Source organism: Gorilla gorilla, chromosome 18, assembly GCF_029281585.2.
Source record: "Gorilla gorilla gorilla isolate KB3781 chromosome 18, NHGRI_mGorGor1-v2.1_pri, whole genome shotgun sequence".
Lineage (NCBI taxonomy): Eukaryota > Metazoa > Chordata > Mammalia > Primates > Hominidae > Gorilla > Gorilla gorilla.
The window spans coordinates 86,083,038-86,092,622 of NC_073242.2; positions in this window are offsets into that span (position 1 = coordinate 86,083,038).

The window sequence follows — 9,585 nt, forward strand, 5'->3', positions numbered from 1 at the left end:
AAAAACACTTGATTATAATAGCATGCTATTTTTCAATGTATTAGATAAATGTATTTTCCATTTAAAGTGGGGATATAAAGCTCCCCTTTAAAATCCACATAAGTAAAAAAGTCAGTCCGTTTAAAAGGTTAAGTAAATAACAGTCTAGGGCAGATGCAGAAAAGACAGCATCATGACCGTGGTTCCTGAAGGATTAAGGTTGCAGGAAACACTGAATGCTAAAAGCTTTGTGAATGTATAGTCCATGAAAATGTCTTTTAAAAAATGAGGTGCATACCAAGATGTTTGAGTGTGTGTATTTGGGGTAGGTGCTGTGGGCATACAGGTGTACCTGTGTGTGTCTCCACAAGCAGGTGTAGCTGGGTGCTAGTGTGTATGTGGTGTGTGTGTATCGGTGCACACGTGCATATCTGTGCCCACATATCCATGCACACGTCCTCATAAGGCTCTCTGCGGCCAGGTGCAGTGGCTCACGCCTGTAATCCCAACACTTTGGGAGGCTGAGGCGGGGGGATCACGAAGTCTGAAGTTCAAGACCAGCCTGGCCAAGATGGTGAAACCCCATCTCTACTGAAAATACAAAAAATTAAGACAGTGAGCGTTGATCGTGAAGAAGGGAAGATGAATGTGGGGATTAGGTGGGAGGAATGGGGTGCTGTCAAGATGAAAATAAACTTAGGGTGGAGAGGCTGGGGCAAAAGAGAGGCCCAACATTATGATTTGCCCCAGTGCGGGGACTTTGTGCCTGGTGATTTGAGGTGGCAGGGCTTCTACCCAGGCCTGATGGGAGCTGGGATTAAAAGCAGCTGTGACCTAAGGCAGGCCATTGCTCTGTGGCCTACTCCCCTAACTCTTTTGCAGAAAGTCCCAGGCTAAGAGATGGGGGATGGTTGTAATGACCCCTCCCAGAAATCCTGGCTCTGTCCTGCAGAGGCGGGGTCCAGGGATCAAGACGCCTCTAGGTTCAAGAGAGAGGCAGAATGAGGGGTCAGCCAGCTGGGGCAGGAAGGCTTCACTCTAGGCTGCAAGGAGAGACCTTTCGCCTTGACTGGAAGGACGTGAGGAGCCTGTGGCCTTCTGTTTGCAACCAAGGGCTGAGGAAGGGGCCGGGCATTCCTGCCGTAGGTCAATGACCTGGAGAAACACATGCTTGAGGACAGAGCTCAGATCATTGTCCCAGCGCAAACCTTTGTGGGATGTAAGGTTTGGAGCTTCTTAAGTTCCAAGAGGCAGTCTCATGCAGTTCAAGGAGGGCTGGAGAAGCCTGGTCTGCTCATGGGAGTCAATTGTTAAATTTTCAGGAATTTTGTGAGCCAATTATTGAACACAGCTATTATTAAAAACAAAATTATAGGCTGGGCGTGATGGCTCATGTCTGTAATCCCAGCACTTTGGGAGGCCAAGGCGGTGGATCACTTGAGGTCAGGAGTTCAAGACCAGCCTAGCCAACATAGCAAAATCCTGTCTCTACTAAAAATACAAAAACATTAGTCGGGTGTGGTGGCTCACATCTGTAATTCCAGCTACTCGTGAGGCTGAGGCATGAGAATTGCTTGAGCCCAGGAGGCAGAGGTTGCAATGGGCTGAGACCACACCATTGCACTCCAGCCTGGGCAACAGAGGGAGATTCTGTCTTTCAAAATGATAAAATAAAATAAAATAATAGGCTGGGTGCCATGACTCACGCTTGTAATCTCAGCACTTTGGGAGACCAAGGCTGGAAGATCGCTTGAGCCCAGAAGTTGGAGATCAGCCTGGGGAACACAGGGAGACCCTGGTCTGTACAAAAAATAAAAACAAAATTAGCCAGGCATGGTGGCACATCCCTGTGGTCCCAGTTACTTAGGAGGCTGAGGTGAACAAAGTTAACACTCAAAACTCATCACTTGTGAATTACTTTGCTACAGTGCACTATTATTATTACTTATTTATTTTTACTGGGCAGCCTCTTGAGCCTAAGTAGGCTCAGAGACTGTCCAGCATACTATTATTGATGCTTTGTGGTTATTGATATTGATTGGATCCGTATAGTGGAAATGGCTATACTGTAGAATTGTGTGCTACTATGTATTTCTTACCAATTCTGCATTCAGTGGCATCACATTCATAGCTTGAAGTTGGCCATGGTGGGAGGTAAATATGTGTGGTATAAATTGGCAAAGGCTACAGACTGGGGTTCCTGCCTGGCCCCCCCAAGAGCTGGTTGTTAAACTTTTACCAGCACACCACTGAGTTGGAGTCTGGAAAGCAGGCTTCGTCCAGGTTCTGCCCTGCTAGCTCAACTGGCTCTCAAAGCTTTGCTCCACCAACCAGCCTATGGCTGCTTCCACTCACCAATTCTCCCTTTTGCCCTCTAAGGCCACCTCTTCCAGGAAGTCTCCCCTGATTTCTTTGCCTGGACTTCTGAAATTCTTTCTTTGCCAGGCGTGGTGGCTCACACCTGTAATCCCAGCATTTTGCGAGGACGAGGTGGGCAGATCACTCGAGGTCAGGAGATAGAGACCAGCCTGGCCAACACGGCAAAACCCCACCTCTACTAAAAATACAAAGATTAGCTGGACATGGTGACGCGCACCTGTAATCCCAGCTATGCAGGTGGCTGAGGCAGGAGAATCACTTGAACCCGGGAGGCAGAGGTTGCAGTGAGCCAAGATCACACCATTGCATTCCAGCCTGGGCAACAGAGGGAGACTCCGTCTCAAAATAAATAAATAAATAATTCTTTCTTACCTCTTCTGTTCATATTCATACAAAATAATCTCCACATCTCGAAATTCTTAACTGATTAGCCAGTTCTTGCTATTAATTAAATACTTGATGCATATGGCCAAGCTTAGATGGATGGAATCCCTGTATTGGTAAGGTGGGAATTTTTCTTTTCTTTTTTTTTTTTGAGACCAAGTCTCACTCTGTCACCCATGCTGGAGTGCAATGGCGTGATCTTGGCTCACCACAACCTCTGCCTCCCAGGTTCAAGCCATTCTCCTGCCTCAGACTCCCTAGTAGCTGGGATTACAGGCACACACCACCAAGCCCAGCTAATTTTTGTATTTTTAGTAGTGACAGAGTTTCACCATGTTGGCCAGGCTGGTCTGGAACTCCTGGCCTCAAGTGATCTGCCCACCTCAGCCTCCCAAAGTGCTGGGATCACAGGCGTGAGCCACCACGCCCACCTAGGGTGGGAATTTTCCACCTGGGTTCTGGGCTCAGCTCTGCCACAGATTCCTCTCTCTGGGCTTATCCTCTGAAGGCACGATTTTGGCATGACTGAGTGGATGGAGGAAGAACTTGGGGTCAGCAGGCTGTCACCCTGCTCTGCTGTGGAACCGACTCAACAACAGGGCCACAACAGGCCTTGTTGGACATGGAAGCAAATGAGAAAATTAGTAATACTGATTCAGTGTTTACTTAAGGTTCTGATACTTTGTCCATTATAGACCTTTTGCATTAATTTTGATGTTTTATTATAGTAAAATATATATATAACATAAAATTGATCATTTTAGCCATTCTAAGTGTACAGTTTTGTGGCGTTCAATACATTCACATTATTATACAACCCATCTCCAGAACCCTTTTCACCTTGAAAAACTGAAGCTCTATTTCCATTAAATGTGAACTCACTCCCCGTTCTCTCTTCCTCCAGCCTCTGGTGACCTCCATTCTATTGTTATTATTATTATTATTATTATTATTAGAGACAGTGTCCCTCTGTTGTCCATGCTGGAGTGCAGTGATGCGATCACAGCTCACTGTAGCCTCAAACTCCTGGGCTCAAGGGATCTTCCCACTTCAGCCTCCTGAGTAGCTGAGATTGTAGACATACGCCACCTGCTAATTTACTTATTTTTTGGAAAGATGGGGTCTTGCTGCATGGTCCAAGCCAGACTTACATTCCTGGGCTCAAGCGATCCTCCCACCTCAGCTTCCCAAAACATTGAGATTACAGGTCTGAGCCACCGCACCCTGCCCATTCTACTTCCTGGCTCTTAAATATGACTACTCTAGATACCTCATATAAGTGGAATCATACAGTATTTGTCTTTGTAACTGGTTCATTTTACTTGGCATAATGTCCTGAAGGTTCATCCTCATCGTAGTGTGTGTCTGAATGCCCTTCCTTTTAAAAGATGAATAATATTCCCTTGTGTGGATATATCACATGTTGTTTATCCACTCATCATTGATGGACGCTTGTGTTGCTTCCACTTTTGGCTGCTATGGAAAATACATCCAAATACAGCCATTTGGATGCTATGAATACAGGTGTGCAAATATTCATTTGAGTCCATAATTTTGATTGTTTTTTCTTTTTGAGACAGAGTCTCACACTGCTGTCCAGGCTAGAGTTCAGTGGCGCAATCTTGGCTCATTGCAACCTCCACTTCCCGGGTTGAAGTGATTCTCCTGCCTTAGCCTCCCGAGTAGCTGGGATTACAGGTGTCTGCCATCACACCTGGCCAATTTTTGTATTTTTAGTAGAGACAGGGTTTCACCATGTTGGAGGCTGGTCTCAAATTCCTGGCCTCAAATGATCCACCCACCTCGGTCTCCCAAAGTGCTGGGATTACAGTGAGCCACCATGCCGAGTCCATAATTTTGATTTTTAAATGGTGGCTACTAAGTTTTTCTGGCACCCCTTAAATTTTGTCAGGCACTTGCCTTACCCTAGTCCTGGCCCCAGTTTGGGTTGTCACAGCAAGGTGGAAATGTACTGAAAAGCTCGTGTTTTATCTTTATACATTTACATGGGGCCCAAAAAAGGGGGAAAACCCACTTTGATAGGGATATGACACAGGGACGCAGGAGCCAACTGAAAGAGCCCCCAGTGGCCAAAGATGGAGCAACTTGAGCAACAAAATAAATAAAGTAAGCATCAAATTGTAGCCCAAAGTATAAAATAAGTGTCTATGAGTCTATACTAACATAGATGATTTAATACATTCATATTAATAAATGGGAGAGCACTTTGAGAGGCCAAGGTGGGCAGATCACTTGAGCCCAGGAGTCTGAGACCAGATTAGGCACTGTGATGAAACCCTGTCTCTACCAAAAACACAAAAATTAGCTGGGCATGATGGGGCATGCCTATAGTTCCAGTTACTTGGGAGGCTGGGGAGGGAGGATTGCTTGAGCCTGGGAGACGGAGGTTGCAGTGAGCTGTGATCTCACCACTGCACTCCAGCCTGGGCAACAGAGTGAGGCCCTGTCTCAAAATAAATAAATATATAAATAAAATAAAAATAAAAATAAACGGGAAAGAAGAGACAAATCTTCTGAGCAGAAGAATCCCAAATGAATTCTGTAGATTCTCCACCCTACAGGAGGGCACACACAACTCCAGGCTGCCTTAGTGACCTTCTTCCAAAGAGTACAGTATGGGAAGGGGGAGCGGGGAGAATTAACTTCACAGTGGAGAAATCTGACAAATACGACCTCCGCCAACTGATCGAGGTCACGTCAGCTGTCATGACTTATGTTGATAGTGGGCATCCTGGATATGATGGGATGAAATGGCACTTTACCTCCGCGACCCTTTTCACAACAGCCTGTAATGCCAGTATAAGGAAAACATCAGACCAGGCGTGGTGGCTCATGCTTGTAATCCGAGCACTTTGGGAGGCCAAGGTGGGTGGATCACAGGTCAGGAGTTTGAGACCAGCCTGGACAACATGGTGAAATCCTGTCTCTACTAAAAATACACAAACTAGCCAGGCACAGTGGCGGGTGCCTGTAATCCCAGCTACTCGGGAGGCTGAGGCAGAAGAACAACTTGAACCCGGGAGGCGGAGGTTGCAGTGAGCTGAGATCGCGCCACTGCACTCCAGCCAGGGTGACAGAGTGAGACTCCATCTCAAAAAAAAAAAAAAAGAAAAAGAAAAGAAAAAGAGAAAAGAAAAACATCGGACAGATCTCAACAGAAGGGCATCCTACAGTATACGTGACCACTGCTCCTCAAACCTGTCAAGACTATCAGAAACAAGAGAAACTATCACAGCTACAAGGAGATGTGACAACTAAATGTGATTTTTTTTTTTTTTTTGAGATGTGGTCTCGCTTTGTCACCCAGGCTGCAGTACAGTGGCACAATCACAGCTCACTGCAGCCTTGAACTCCGGGGCTCAAGTGATCCTCCCATCCATCTCAGCTTCCCAAGTAGCTGGGGCTATAGGCGTGCACCACCACACCCAGCTAATTTTTGTAGTTTTTTTAGAGATAGATAGTATTTCACCATGTTGCCCAGGCTGGTCTCAAACTCCTGGATTAAAGCAATCCACCTAACTTTGCCTCCCAAAGTGCTGGGATTACAGGCATGAGCCACCATGCCTTGCCAAATGTGATGATGTATTCTTGACGGGATCCTGGAACAGGAAAAAGATATTAGGTAAAACTAAGGACATCTGAATAACCATGGATTTCAGTAATGTATCCACATTGATTCATTAATTGTAACAAATATACCGTATGAATGCAGGATGTTCATAATGAGGCCGGGGCGGTGGCTCATGCCTGTAATTCCAGCACTTTGGAAGGCTGAGGCAGAAGGATCTCTTGAGCTCAGGAGTTCGAGACCAGCCTGGGTAACACAGTGAGATCCCCATCTCTACAAAAAATTTTTTAAAATTAGCCAGGTGTGGTGGCACATGCCTGTAGCCCCAGCTACTCAGAAGACTGAGACAGGAGGATCACTTGAGCCGGGAGGTTGAGGCTGCAGTAAGCCAGGATCACGCCACTGCACTGCAGTCTGAGCAACAGAGCGACACCCTGTCTCAATAATAATAATAACAATAATAATAATAATGGAAACTCAGTATGGGTTGTATATGGGAAACTTGCTCAGTTTCTCTGAAAATCTAAAATTCTTCTGAAAAGCAAAGTCTGCTTAAAAATTCACATGGGGTTTGCATTCTCCTCCATGACAAGGTTTTGCAGGTTATGATTACAGAGGCGGGAGAAGGTGCAGGTTATCCCGCCCCTCCCTGTCCCAGGGATTCCCTTCCCCAGGAGCTGTGTGTCCCCTGTGAGAGAGGGTGAGCTTCCGTGACCCCAAGCCTCTTGCCCTCTGACTCCGGTATTCTTAGAAGCTGGGACCAGCACTGAGCCCAAATTCCTGAAGCGCTCAAATCCTGGCTTTCTGTCCCTATGTGACCTGGAGCTTGTAGTTTAACTTCTCTCTGCCTCACTGTTTGACCTATAAAGCAGGGCAATCAAGGCATCCCGGGGGTGGCTGTGAAGAGTGAATGAGATAGCAGACAACCCAGATGCCTACCGACAGGTGAAGGGACCAACATAGTGCGGTATAGGCGTATAAGGGAATGGAGTATGGACACAGCCTACAACACAGACAAACCTTGAAGACATTCCTCTAAGGGACATAGGCCAGGCATGGTGGCTCACACCTGTAATCCTAGCATTCTGGGAGGCCGAGGCGGGTAGATCACTTGAGGTCAGGAGTTGAGACCAGCCTGGCCAACATGGCCCGCCTCTACTAAAAATACAAACATTAGCTGGGTGTGGTGGTGGGTACCTGTAATCCTGGGTACTCAGGAGACTGAGGCAAGAGAGTTGCTGGAACCCGGGAGGTGGAGGTTGCAGTGAGCCGAGATTGTGCCATTGCACTTCAGCCTGGGCGACAGAGCAAGACTCTGTCGAAAGAAAGAAAGAGAGTGAGGAAGGAAGGAAGAAAGAAAGGGAAGGGAAGGGAAGGGAGGGGAGGGGAGGGGATGGAAGGGAGAGAGAAAGAAGAAAGAGAAAGAAAGGAAGAAAGAAAAAGAAGTGAAGAAAGAAAGAAAGAGAGAAAGAAAAGAGCGAATCCAGGAACGAAAGATCACACACACTGTATGACTCTATTTACGTGAAATGTTCAGAGTAGGCAAATCCATAGAGACAGAAAGCACATTTATGGTTGCCAGGAGCTGGGAAAGGGCAGGATGGGGAATGACTGTTTATTGGATGTGGGGCTCTATTTTGGGGTGATGAGAATGTTCTGGAATTAAATTCATGGCTGCATAACACTGTGAATGTACTAAATGCCCCTGAATTGTACACTTTAAAATGGTTAAAGTGGCAAGTTTTCATTAAGCAGTAAATTAAATTCTACTACAATTTTAAAAAGACTAAAAAATAATTTAAAAAAGATTAAATGAGATAATGCAAAAAAGCATTATCTCGAAAATACAGCTGATATTAGTATAATTCTTACTAAGTTTTAAGAGTCTAAGGTGCAGGATTCTTAAGTTTAAAGGGATAGGCTCTTTTGGTTTTTTGGTTTAGTTATTTGTTTTTTTTTTTTTTTAATCCATTATCCCCAGGGTCTCCCACCCTTGGGAGGGCCCCAGCACCCAAGCTGCACTGGAGGATGGGGCCCACCTCCCTTTTCTCTCCAGGCCCAGCCACTGACCGCCAGTACCCTGGCCAGGGGCACCCTCGGTCATTGCCCTCCGTGGCCCAAGGAAGGGAACAGAAACAACAGCCAAGAAGACAATAGCCGCCGGGAAGTCCTCACGTTTCTGGAGAAATAGAGCCCATTAATGAAGTTCCTCCAGCCTGATCGGAGGACGGGGTGCTGGGGAGGCCTGGGCTAAAGGGCTTACCTCCAGCCCCCACCCTGGCAGGGCCGATGGTACATGCTCACTCAGTGAGGGGGCTCCAGAGGTCTGTGGGTATGAACCCGAGGGCTGGTGCCCAGGGGCAATCAGCTTATGTCTCTGAGCCTTGGGAAACAGTGAGGGTCAGCCCGGCTCCCCACGTGGTTCTGGGCAGCTTTGGGCTTGGAGCAGGTGCAAACTCGGGACTAGGGCAGGACCCCCTGAGAGGCGACTGAGCAAGGCCATCCCGACTCATGTTTCCTTGGCCCTGCCTGGGGCACAGCATCCTGCCCACATCCCTGCAGCCCTGGCTCCTTCCTAGGGGCTCTGAGGAGGCAGCACTTGGCCATCTGGTCACAGTTGCTGCAGGGCAGTTCTTGGCCCCAGCTGTAGGTAAAGTACTGTATGTTGTAATTTTTTGAAAGATAACACATTCACACAACTCAGAATTCAAATGCCACAGACATTCCCCCTGCTCCGCCCCTTTCCCCCAGATACCGAGTTTCTCCTGGAGGCAGCCAATGATCTCAGAGGCTGTATACCCACCCAGAGTTATTTTATGCATATCAAGGAAAGTCTACATAGAGGACTGTTTCTGGGGTACCCAGATGCAGCGTCAAATGCCATGGAATACTACAGTGAGGACATTATCCTTTCAAGCTTTCAAATCAGAGCAAGGGAAAGGTCGATGCTAGAGTTTCTCTAGCACCCAAGAAGCCCTCTCCCTTTTTCTACTGAGTTTTACTTTACATGCAACAGCAGGCTTCAAGCTTGGGGTCATTGTCGGGCAACAGTATCTGGCAAGAATTCAATGTCTTTTTCTCATAGTCATTGTATTTTGGCCTCTTTCTATTTATGGCAACTGAGAGAGAAAGTTTATTCCTAGATATATGTATTTAAGTAAAAAATAAATGAATTCATGGAAACATATTAAGCAATTATCCAGATAACATAAGGGATGGCAAAAATGGTGCAGATGGTTGAGGGGAGACAAGTA